Below are 13,139 nucleotides of genomic sequence, written 5' to 3'. Positions count from 1 at the left end.
ATAGCATCTTTCCTCATCTACTTAAGAATATCCATCATCATTTCTTTTGAAGTTTTGTCTTCTGTTCTCCACTGTCTCATTTCTCTGGGTTCGCTTCTTTCTGTTGTTTGCTTTGTGTTGTCCTTCTTGTTGGAGGCATCCCACAGTGTGTGGTGATCTTTGCCTATCAGTTTATAATTTCAAGTGAGGCAAGAAAAATGGGATTGGAAGCACTGTGTGCAGAAACTGAGTTTGTCCACTGATGGGCCCCACTGTAGGGCGATACGATGGAAACCTGGCCTCTTCTTTAGATATCCCCTAATGTCAACCTTCATATTTTCCTTTGGACTGGTCCACTTCCTTGAAGAGGAATCCTCACAGTTTCCTCTTTGGTAACATTAGTTATATAATCTCTCTAAATAATAGGCAGACCCTCAGTTGTTTTCAGTCTGAGAAAGTAAATATGGTATATTTAGATCATATGGGCTTTAAGTTTCAGTTAGTAGACTGCTCTTTAAAATAAAGAGCTTTCAAATAAAAATCCACATTTTCAGTTTCCTCTGAAAACTCTGACTATCTGCAAACGCTGGGCCCACATTCATACACTGAAGCTAAGTTACAGCTGGCCCCAGTGAGTGGTAAACCTACTTCTTACTTCACCGCTGGCACCTCCAGGCCTCCCAAGTAGGTGATGCCACTGCATAAAGGGAAATGCATTTGTACAATATACTTGGATTATTTTATTTGGGGATATCCTAGAAAAGGATAAACCTGAATAATCCAGCCAATAAGAGACAACAGACCCCAGCATTTGGCAACAACAAACAAGTAAAACCATTTATAAAAATAAACCTCACTCCAATATCTGAGTACCCTTACCACAACCAGAAGCATCTCTTCTCAAAGGGTCATATGCCAAAGACTCGAATTTCAGCTTAGAGAGAGAAAGACAGAGAAGACAGAGCCAGAGAGAGAAGCCAGGGGAAGAGAGAAGAGAGAAAAAGGAAGGGAAGGTTGAGGTAGGAGGTGAGGGGAGGTTTGCTAGGAAGGCGACATGTATACGTATGGCTGGTTCATGTTGATATATGGCAGAAACTAACACAACATTGTAAAGCAATTATCCTTTAAGTAAAAATAAATAATTTTTTTAAAAAAATATAAAGGGAAGGAAAAGGAAAGAGAAGCATGAGAAAATGGAGCAGAGATTTATCCTTTGCATTCTCATCAGTTCAGTTCGGTCGCTCAGTCATGTCTGACTCTTTGCAACTCCATGGACTGCAGCACGCCTGGCTTCCCTGTCCATCACCAACTCCTGGAGCTTGCTCAAACTCATGTCCATTGAGTCGGTGATGCCATCCAACCATCTCGTCCTCTGTCATCCCCTTCTCCTCCTGCCTTCAATCTTTCCCAGCATGAGGGTCTTTTCCAATGAGTCAGTGCTTTGCATCAAGTGGCCAAAGTATTGGAGTTTCAGCACTGGAGTACTGAAGCACTGCATTCTCATAGGGAAAAAAAATTCTCAAAAATGCTTTTCCTCCACCAAAGGGTAGGCAAATCATGCTTTCTAGGAGTAAAGACAGATCAAGTTCTGAATTCGTACTTATAAAAGCCTTTTCTTAGATAATAGATTTGGTATTATACACACACACATATATAGAATTGTCAGTTTATACATGAATTTATATTTTTTTCATAATTTATATATGAATGACATGACCACGATTAACAAACACATCAGGAAAATTCTTAGAAGTTTCCAGAGACCGTTAAGACACATTCAAATGACTTTTTAAAACACAAAGTGATCGGCCATTAAAAATACCCAGTGACATTTTTTTTTTAAACTGGCTGGAAAACAGGTTTTGCTGTGTCTCAGAGTTGAAAGGCATCCCTATGACTCCGGGCTATATATCTATTAGCTAAAAACAACAATGCTACAAAACCGGCTTTTGGATTAACAGCCCTGTCATTTATCCTTTAAATGTTTATCTCCTTTGGTCACAATTTTATTGTAGTTAAACAGCAACTAGTGTGGGACCAAAAGCCTTCAGATGCTCTGAGTGCACAAGGAGCACACTGTTCTGTTTTCCGGCTGAATGGACTTTTACTCGTGTGAACAAAAGACAAGATCCTGCTATTCTTCAAATGAAAAGGCAAGAAACAGCGAGGAAAAACAGCACAGAAAACCTCCCCGTTACAAATGCTAATGCGAACCAGAGAAGTGAATCGCTGTTTTTCTCCTTCCAAAGTTTAAAAAACTGTGAAAAGCAATTACACATCTCAGCATCTCTTTTAAAAGTTGTGTAAATAATAATCTGCAGTGCATGATAGCTAATATTGGGCTTCCCTGGTGGCTCAGACAGTAAAGATTGCGCCCGCAATAGGGGAGACCTGGGTTCAATCCTTGGGTTGGGAACATCCCGCAGTGAAGGGAATGGCTACCCACTGCAGTATTCTTGCCTGGAGAATTCCATGGACAGCGGAGCCTGGAAGGCTATAGCAATAGGGTCACAAAAAGTCAAATATGACTGAGCGACTTTAAATATAAAATACATACACAACTAATATAGTATGTATTATCTAATATAGATAATATTAGAGAATGGATGGCTACATGCAAAGATTATGGCCTAAAACCGGTGAGTCAGGCAAAATACAAGCAGTGTTAACCAGCAAGAGGACTGAAAGCATTGAACAGACTGAACATTGGCCATCTAAAGTTTTAAAAAGCTCCCCAAGTCTTTAAGAAAGCAGACGAAAACCACTACAATACTGTAAAGTAATTAGCCTCCAATTAAAATTAATTAATTTTTTAAAAAAAGATAGCAGATGAAGTTACATCTCAAAGGCCCTCTGTAAATCTAAAACAAGAAGCTGTTGCCACCAATAGAAGGTGGGAAGGGTTTCCTGACCCAGCTCTTACAGAAGGCCATTAGGATCAGCCCTGGTTATCATTTTCCTAAATGAGTTACATTGTGGTCCAGTCTTCATCCCAATCTATCTCTCATGTATCTTGCATTTCATGTATCTCTCCGGTCTTTCAGTTCAGTTCAGTTCAGTCGCTCAGCCATGTCCGACTCTTTGTGACCCCAGGAATCACAGCACGCCAGGCCTCCCTGTCCATCACCATCTCCCAGAGTTCACTCAGACTCACGTCCATCGAGTCCGTGATGCCATCCAGCCATCTCATCCTCTGTCGTCCCCTTCTCCTCCTGCCCCTAATCCCTCCCGGCATCAGAGTCTTTTCCAATGAGTCAACTCTTTGCATGAGGTGGCCAAAGTACTGGAGTTTCAGCTTTAGCATCATTCCTTCCAAAGAAATCCCAGCGCTGATCTCCTTCAGAACGGACTGGCTGGATCTCCTTGTAGTCCAAAGGGCCCTCAAGAGTCTTCTCCAACACCACAGTTCAAACACATCAATTCTTTGGCACTCAGCCTTCTTCACAGTCCAACTCTCACATCCATACATGACCACAGGAAAAACCATAGCCTTGACTAGACAGACCTTAGTCGGCAGAGTAATGTCTCTGCTTTTGAATATACTATCTAGGTTGGTCATAACTTTTCTTCCAAGGAGTAAGTGTCTTTTAACTTCATGGCTGCAGTCACCATCTGCAGTGATTTTGGAGCCCAAAAAAATAAAGTCTGACACTGTTTCTACTGTTTCCCCATCTATTTCCCATGAAGTGACTGAAATAAATTAATGCATTATTGTTATCATTGCTATTGTTTAGTCACTCAGTCCTGTCCAACTCTTTGCAACCCCATGGACTGTAGCCTGCCAGGCTCCTCCTTTGTCCATGGGATTTTCTAGGCAAAAATACTGGAGTAGGTTGCCATTTCCTTCTCCAGGGGATCTTCCTGACCCAGGGATTGAACCCAGGTCTCCTGAGTATCTCCTGCATTGCAGGCAGATTCTTTTACCACTGAGCCACTGGTTGTTTTAATTTGTATTAGTTGAAGGGCTTCTTTCGCAGCTCAGTTTGGTACAGAATCTGGCTGCAGTGCAGGAGACCCAGGTTGATCCCTGGGTTGGGAAGATCCCCTGAAGAAGGAAATGGCAACCCACTCCAGGATTCTTGCCTGGAGAATCCTATGGACAGAGGAGCCTGGCAGGCTAGAGTCCATGGGGTTGAAAGAGCTGGACACGACTTAGCGACTAAACCACCGCCAATAGTAGTCAATGGTGTCTCAGACGGTAAAGAATTTGCCTGCAACGTAGGAGACCCAGGATCAATGCCCGGGTCAGGAAGATCCTCTGGAGAAAGGAATGGTTACCCACTCCAGCATTCTTGCCTAGAAAATTCCACAGACAGAGGAGCCTGACAGGCTACAGTCCATAGGGTCACAAAGAGTCAGACATGACTGAGCAACTAACACTTCACTTTTTTACTTTCAATACTAGTTGAAAGAAGGAAAAGGGAGGGATCTGTTTGAATTCTGACATCCATATTCAGCACAACAGAAGGAAATCTAAGGGCTTGAGAGTTCCTCTGCTCTTCTGCAACATGCAGAAACCGTGTATGATCTAGGATTAGGTTGGCTGCAAGTGACAGAAAATCCGAAGTGGTAGTGGCTTCACCAGGCTGGAATGGTGGTCCCCGTGCTGATCTCAGAGACTCAAGCCACTTCCAGCTCACCACTAAGGACTGGCCCTCATTCTCAAGATCCAAAAGCAGCATTTACATTCCAGACAGCAGGATAAAAGGAAGGGCCTCAGAAGAAAAGGGCAAAGGGCACACACCAGCTTTCTTTTAAGGAAACATCCCAGAAACTACCAGAGGCTACATCCTCTTAGTCACATGGCCACACCGAACTGCAGGGAAAGCTGGGAAATGCAGTCTGTATTCCAGATAGCTAATTGCCCTGAAAAGTCCACAACGGAAGGAGGCAAGAAGGGATCTGGGGGTTAACTTGCAGTCACTGCCATAAAGACATTTCCTAGTTTTATAAAACTAGAGGTAGTTGACGCATATGTGCTCAGTCGATCAATCGTGTCTCACTCTTGACAGCCCCATGGACTGTAACCCACTAGGTTCCTCTGTGCGTGGTATTTTCCAGGCAAAACTACTGGAGCAGGCTGTCATTTCCTCCTCCAGGAAGGAGGAGAAGGGGGCGACAGAGGGTGAGATGATTGTTTGGCAGCACTGACTCAAAGGACATGAGTTTGAGCAAACTATGGGAGACAGTGAAGGACAGGGAAGCCTAGCATGCTGCAGCCCAGGGGGTCACAAAGAATCAGACATGACTTAGTGACGGAACAACAACAATTCCAGAGGCTCTTCCCAACACAGGGATCAAACCCACGTCTCTTGAATCTCCTGCACTGCCAGGGGGATTCTTTACTACTAGTGCCCCAGAGATAGTTGACAATGTCAAGCAAAAAGATCTTCAGAAGAAGAAACTTGCTCTGAACAGAAGAGCCACTGAGATATATGGACTTGGCAGTGGAGCCCTTGAACTACTCCCTGTATCAAGGATCTGGATCAGATGGCTGAATATTCTCATGTTCTTGCTCCGCCCATCCCCCCTCTCCCCCAAGCCCTTGCCAGGAGTGAATGTCCTGTTCCTATGACTCCCACAGACCTAGAAGATTCTCCCCTGGGTCGTGTCAACTGTACAAGTACCTCAGCCTCACAGCCCAATTCACCTCCCATCATTAAGAAAGAGAGGCCCTTCACATCCAAGGAGCAAATCTCATACAAATGACACTTGGCTGATGCCCAAAGGTGACAGGGATGAGAGCAGGATAAATAAAGAATAATGCAGAAGTCAGCTGGGGCAGCCTTTCATCACAGCCCTTTCAAGAGCTATTAATCTTGGTCATAGTCAGTCGGCTAAAAATAATTACTTCTTCTAAAACATGTTGTACACACCAACTAGCAGTAGTAAAGGGTCAGCCCTTTTAACCTAGGAAAGATGTGGCTTCTGGCTTGCCTATAACCAACTGAAATGGTGCACAACTGCCCCAGCCCGACTTCCTCTTCAGTCTCATCTAAAAATATCAGGAGAAAGAACCACTGTCAGCAATATCGTCAGACTATCAGTAAGTTGTAGAAGCAGCTGCAAGAATATTTATTCAAAGACTATTCAAAATACTATACAAGAAAATCTGTAACTTCCTTTGATTATAATGAAGGGAAAAAAATTTTTAAATACTTAAGCATCATTTTTTCCTAAGTATTTCACTATTCCGGTATTTTAATGGAGTGCCATTTGTCATAATTCACCATCCATTCTGGACCGCCTCCTCTTCAATTCAAGGTGTCTTTGAACTTGTAAGTCTTTCTAGTTAGTGGAAAAAGCTCTGAGTCTGAAATTCTAAACGACAGATTCAGTTCTGTGGTTAAGCAACTTCGTAATCCTGAACACACCAACAGACTCCCTGTGCTCCGCTGGGCCTCAGCTATACTATGGGGATCTGTAGTGTCCGAGTCTGAGACCCTACGGACTGTAGCCCACCAGGCTCCTCTGCCCATGGGATTCTCCAGGCAAGAATACTGGAGTGGGTTGCCATGCCCTCCTCCAGCGGATCTTCCTAACCCGGGGGTTGAACCCATACCTCTTATGTCTCCTACACTGGCAGGTAGGTTCTTTACCATTGGGCCACCAGGGAAGCTCGATACTTGGGGAAGTTTGACTCAAAAAGGCCATCTGATCCTTCAGAGATTCAACAGTACAGATGGACGGGTTTGTATAAACCTATAATAGTGGTATCATTTCAATCGGATCTACCTGAAAGACGGATTATAAGAGAATTTACAGCAGCATTTCTTGAGGTCATGGGCACTTCCAAACCAGTTCACCAACAATACAAATATGATATAAAGAAGTATACCAAGACATCAGTGGCATAAAGGAAAGTGCCCTGTCATGCAAAAAAATAAACTACAGCAAGAGCAGTCTCTAGCTGTGGGTCAGTAGGTAGCAAGCAGCAGGAACACGAAGAAAGTGGAATCTTTTTTAAACAAAAACACTGCAGCCAGATCACCTACAGCTGGAAGGAAAGCCAATGTGGAAACGCTAGCTTTATGTGATAGCAGAGATGAGGAGTGCTGCTTCTGCTATGCCCCATCTCCCAGCTGAGGAAATAGGGAGACTGAGCCAGGCATGCCCTCTTTCAAATGAAAAGACGGTGCCAGTCACCCAGCCATGTGCTACTCTTTTGTGACCCATGGACTGTAGCCCGTCAGGCTCCTCTGTCCATGGGGTTCTCCAGGCAAGAATCCTGGGGTGGGTAACCATTCCCTTGTCCAGATGATCTTCCCAACCCAGGGATCAAACCTAGGACTTCTGCATTGCAGGCAGATTCTTTACCATCTGAGCCACCAGGGAAGCCTGCTGTCTTTCAAAAGACACATTTAAATTATAGTCGTGGGCACTGCATCAAACACTACTGTGAACAGAAACCACTCACTTCTCAAGATGGCAGTCTTACCAAGCATACGTGGAGCCAGCTGGAGGATTTACAGTGACTGGGAAAGACACGAACCCAAGCGGCACCAGATAATAAAAGCAGGAATTACAGCCAAATTATGGGACCTCCCAGGACCAGGAAAAAAATCCCAGCAAGTATTCTATAAACTGCATGGAGTTAGTGTTATAAACCATACACAACACAATACACAATTTTTTCAATTATACCAACAACCTGGAAGTCTAAGTTCCTAGAGAAGCAGCTATAAATCTTACAACAGGTTCACACTTTACTCAGCCTTACTTGTACACGCGTGCTCCGTCGCTCCGTCGTGCCCAACTCATTGCAACCCCATGGAGTATAGCCCACCATGCTCCTCTGTCCATGGCATTTTCCAGGCAAGAATACTGGAGTGGACTGCCATTTCCTACTCCAGGGTATCTTCCCTACCCGGGGATCAAACCCACGTCTCCTGTGTCTACTGCATTGGCAGGTGGATTCTATACCTCTGCGCCACCTGGGAAGCCCGGCATCCCTACTGGGCTTCATCAAATAAATGCCTACAGTGAAAACCTATCTCTGGGTTGGTTGTGCTTTTTTTTAAGCTCTCAATGAAGAATGTTTGTTGTTGCGTTTTTTTAAAAAAAAAGATATAACTACGTGAATTTTCCTTGCAAACTCTTTATACCCTGGGGGAACTTGGTCTTTTATTGTAACTGTAAACTTCATTTATCATTTCACAGGAGACATTAAAATAATTGTGGGCTATCTGATATTGTCCCTTGTAGGCCACATTTCTGCCCTGCAGATATACTGCTACCACACAGCTGGGTTAGAAGATGGTGTTAAAATCGCTGTGGAACCACATAATTGCTCCATCATTAGTGGCTGAGGGTGGGGTTCAGGGGGGATTAAGTCTTAAAGCAAATTATTCCACATGGATTGAAAAAGAGAGGGGCACAAACAGATGCAAGATTGGTTGCTGAGCTGTAGTACAGAAATCAACTTTTTACAAAAATTTTTTTTTGGTACAAATCATGCTTTCACTTTAATTTATTGCTAATTTTGAGAATTTTATTGTTTTAATTCATTGCTTCACAATGTGGTGTTAGTTTCTGTTGTACAACAACGTGAATCAGCTACATGGATACGTAGATCCCCTCCCTCTTGAGCCTCCCTTCCGCCCCCCTCCCACCCCTCTAGATTGTCAGAGCACACGGCTGAGCTCCCTTGGCTATACAGCTGCCTCCCACCATCTATGTCACGCATGGTAGTGTATACGTCAATGTCACTCTCTCAGCTTGTCCCACCCGCTCCTCCCCCCGATCACGTCCAGAAGTCCATTCCCTACATCTGCGCCTCTGTTCCTGTCCTGCAGATAGGTTTCATCAATACCATTTTCCTAGATTCCTTAAGTATGTGTTAATATACATTATTTTTCTCTTTCCGACTTACTAAACTGCATGACAGCCTCTAGGTCCAGCCACGTCACTAGAGATGACCCAATTTCATCCTTTTTCTTATGGCTGAGTTCCACTGTATACATGTACTACATCTTCTTTATCCATTCAACAGTCAATGGACATTTAGGGTCTTGATAACATTTGAACACACCCACCCTCTTGAGTTCAAATTCCTAGAATCAAACCCGATTTATGCTCAAATCCCCACTGACCCAGCTCTTCTACTTACATGTCTCTATGGATACATCACATTTTATCTGTTCATCAGCTGATAAACAGTTGTGTGGTACTCACTTTTTGGTGATTATGAATCCTACTGTCACGAGGGAAAAAGTGCATTAAAAAATGTCTAACCCTGCAAAAGTCAGTTAGTCTCCTATTGCTTGAATATCCAAACTTTCCTTCCTTAAGAAGTAACTATTATTGAATTTTTGCTGAGATATACTATCTTCATGTAAACATTTTATATAAAGAGCAACAAGTACTCTGTACCGTGCTTTTTTTAAAAAAATATCTTAAAGATTGTTTCATATTGGTACATTTAGAACCTCGTAATGGTACCAGAATAGTTGATTGTCTACAATTTCCTTAATATTTTTGTCTTAATTTTTAACTGAAGGATAATTACAATATTGTGTTGCTTTCTGCCATACAACAAGATGAATCAACCATAGGTATACATATGTCCCCTCTGTCTTGAGACTCCCTCCCACCCCACCCCCACCCCTCTAGGTTTTTAAAGTGTCCCCTTTGTTGTTGTTCAGTCAGTAAGTCACGTCCAACTCTGCAACCCCATGGACCGCAGCACACCAGGCTTCCCTGTCTTTCACTGTCTCCTGGAGTTTGCTCAAACTCATGTCCATCCAACCATCTCACCCTCTGTCACCCCCTTCTCTTCCTGTCCCCAGTCTTAAAGTGTCCCCTATGGATGGACATTTAGATTGCATTCTTAGGTTTTACCATTACAAATAATGCCAAGTGAAGAGTCTTGTACATATGTCTTTGTACAGGTAAAAGAAAATGGAGTAAGTTCATGTAAGTAGAATAGCTGGGCCAAAGGGGATTTGAATATAAATCAATCTTCTTTCTAGGAGATTTTAATTCAAGAAGGTAAAATACAAGAGAGTCAAGCCCTGTCTGTTGTTTGAATAAGAGGTGTATAGTCGGCAGCATTACGAGAAAACGAGCAATCGGCTGCATAATTTCTATTAATGTCTTTATTGAGATATAAGTCACATAACATAAAATTCACCCATTTAGAATGTACAATTTAATGACTTTCTGTATAGGCACAGAGTTTTGCAACAATCATCATAATCAAAATTTAGAACTTTGTCATCATACCAAGAAGAAACCTCGTACCCATTAGAAGTCACCCACAATTCCCATCTCATCCCACTCCGACTCAAGACCATTGCTAATCTTTCTGTTACATATAGATTTGCCCACTGTAGTCGTTTTTATATAAAAGGAATCAGATAACATGTAGTTTTCTTGTGCTTAGCTTTCACTTAGTGTTATGCCTTCAAGGTTCACTGATGTTGTACTATACATGTTGTAACCTCGTACTTTCATGTTGCAAAATAATATTCCATCATACAGCTACACAACACTTTGTTTATCCATTCATCAGCTGACAGTCATTTGGGTTGCTTCTATTGTTTTGGCTACTGTGAATAATGTTACTATGCGCATTTGTGTGTAAGTTTTTAAGTGGACATATGTCTTCATCTCTTGCTGGTATGTATCTATGACTGAGCAAATGAATGAGTGAGTGAACAGAAACTCGCATTAATTTTTTTTTTAATGTGAATGTTACTCAGCAGAAGAGAGAAAGGAAAACATTGACAGTTGGTAGGTTAACAAGAAGACTCGAACAATACTTTGATGCTAGAGCAGAAGTCAGTGTCTTTAAAATGGCATTTTTAATAAGACGGCATTTATTTGAAAATTAAACATATGTCCACACATATTAGGTTTAAATAAATCCAGAAACGTCACCGGCCAAGTGAACTGAGGAGGTAAAGTTCGATTCCTTCAGAGCTATGACATTCCATGACTTCTCAGTTCTTTTCCTTGAAAATATCTTAACTCCCATGTTTCACATACAATTTAATAAAGTAAACTTGTTCTGAGCTGGTACAATGTTCCGTGCACCTTGATAGGCCGAAAGACACAGAAATTAATAAAACCTTTCTGTTCTCATGCTCGAGAAATTTATATTTTAATGTCTGACACTTTTTGATAATGGTATGCAAAGATTTTAAGGGTATAAACCAAAGGAGAGCAAACTTTTTCCATAAAGGGCCACACAGTAAATATTTTAGGCTCTGCGGGCCACATATGGCCCTTACTGAATATTCTCATTTTTCTTTTTTCCTTGACAATCCTTTAAAAATGTACAAACCATTTTCAGTTCAAAAGCTAACCCCTGGTATAAACCATAAGCAAAGAGAAAAATTACAGGTTCACTATCGTAACCAATTAAACCTGCTGGATACAACTTAAAATTCATGAATGTGAGTTACAACAGCCTCAACTCAACTCTGGCTCCTCTCAGTAATTATCCTTTCATTGCCACGACTCTGTTCATACCATTATTTTTTCTCCCACAAATGCTTTGGCAATTGATGAAATAAACTCTTTTCCTGTCCCTAAATAAAGTCCACCCTTTCAATTCCCAACTGACAATACATTTGACAAAGCTAAGTGGAATCTTGTTAAGTACCAGGCCCTAGATAAGACACACACACACACACACACAAAGGTCTCTTCCTATACTAATCCCTCTGTGTTAGTGAGAATGGTCTAGACTATGCTGAAGGTAAACTCCCAAGTCTCAGGGACTTAATACAGAAAGGTCTTTCTTGGTCAAGTCCCCTGCCCAATACGGGCCATTGAGGGCTCTGCACACAGTCATTCATGAACCCAGTCTAAGGGAGACTCCACCATCGGGAACACACAGCCCCCAAGGCCACTCCGGCAGGGCAAGGGAAAGCATGCAAATAGCACACCAGCTCTTCAGCGTCTTGACCGGGAATCGATACCTATCACTTCTACTTCATTTCATTGGTTAAAACTAAGCACGGGGTTGTGATCTTCCAGTACAATTACAAAGAAGAGCAAAAACCAGGAGTTAAACAGAAAAAGCTGAAGCAGATACAGGATGCCAGAGATAACCTCCCCAAGGCTGGGTGTGCCTCCCTGACCTCAGTTACAAGTTATGCGGTACAACTGCTAAGATACCATACATGGACTGCGTGTGTGCGTTCAGTTGCTCAGTCGTGTCCGACCCTCTGCGACCCCATGGACTATAGCCCGCCAGGCTCCTCTGTCCATGGAATTTTCCAGGCAAGAATACTAGAGCGGGCTGCCATTTCCTACTTCAGGGGATCATCTCGACCCAGGGATCAAACCTGTGTCTCCCGCATTAGCAGCTGGATTCTTTACCACTGAGCCACCTGGCAAGTCTTATATAGACTACTCAGAGATAAGTAAATCCCTGTTCACCATCCTCACTCTCCAAGCTAGTAAAGCTGGTCATACCACATTTCTAACTTCAGTGCAGCAGAAATGAACATGGACCGCAAACCTAGGTGTTTCTGCAGTCACGTTATAGAGCATAACCCTTAAGCAGTTCCACCATTAATCAAGGTTCAGGCTCATCCAATGCAATATAACCTTCACACAATACCATCAATAGCAAATATGCCCTGAAATGCGTACTGAGAACGTGATGAGAAAATGGTAACTGACCATTTTGACAAAAAAGATGCTCAGCATCTTCCGCCCAGACCTCATGCCTCTCCTACATACCCTATGGTCCCTTTGAGGACACATCACGCAAAATCTAAGTTACTTTGGTATACAAACAATGCCATGCTCAGTACTTCGTAAGTAAGGTACTCAATACTTCTTTGAATGAAATACTGAAGAAAGTGAATCAGTGAAATTATGATGGAGCTGAATCCTGTTATAGTATTGCCTCTTTCACAACAATGTTTCAGAGCTAAAAGGCTGGGACAGAAAGAGCTGCCTGTTTCCCAGAAGAATCAGAGAAGGTATGTGGAGAGGGTCATCAAGTTGGACTTTGGCTCACAATGCCCCAAGGACACTGACAAATAGCCCAATAATAACCCATCTGAGTCTTAGAAGTCACTCCTTAGAGCTGCTCTATAAAAGCCAAAAGGAATTATTCATTAGCGAGTATGAATCACACTGGATACCACCAGCAGATTGTGTTTGGCCTTGCTGAATTATTCATTAGCATTTGTGAGAAA

At 42.5% G+C, this 13,139-nt stretch overlaps 1 protein-coding gene across 1 annotated transcript in view; it reads right to left on the bottom strand.

Annotated features, from left to right (window-relative positions):
• Positions 1 to 13,139, bottom strand: part of FTO (FTO alpha-ketoglutarate dependent dioxygenase) — a 427,202-nt gene that overhangs the window by 369,591 nt on the left and 44,472 nt on the right. The window lies entirely within an intron of this gene.

Source organism: Ovis canadensis, chromosome 14 (genome assembly GCF_042477335.2).
Source record: "Ovis canadensis isolate MfBH-ARS-UI-01 breed Bighorn chromosome 14, ARS-UI_OviCan_v2, whole genome shotgun sequence".
In the NCBI taxonomy this organism is placed as follows: Eukaryota; Metazoa; Chordata; class Mammalia; order Artiodactyla; family Bovidae; genus Ovis; species Ovis canadensis.
This window is presented reverse-complemented; position numbering and strand designations above follow the sequence as displayed.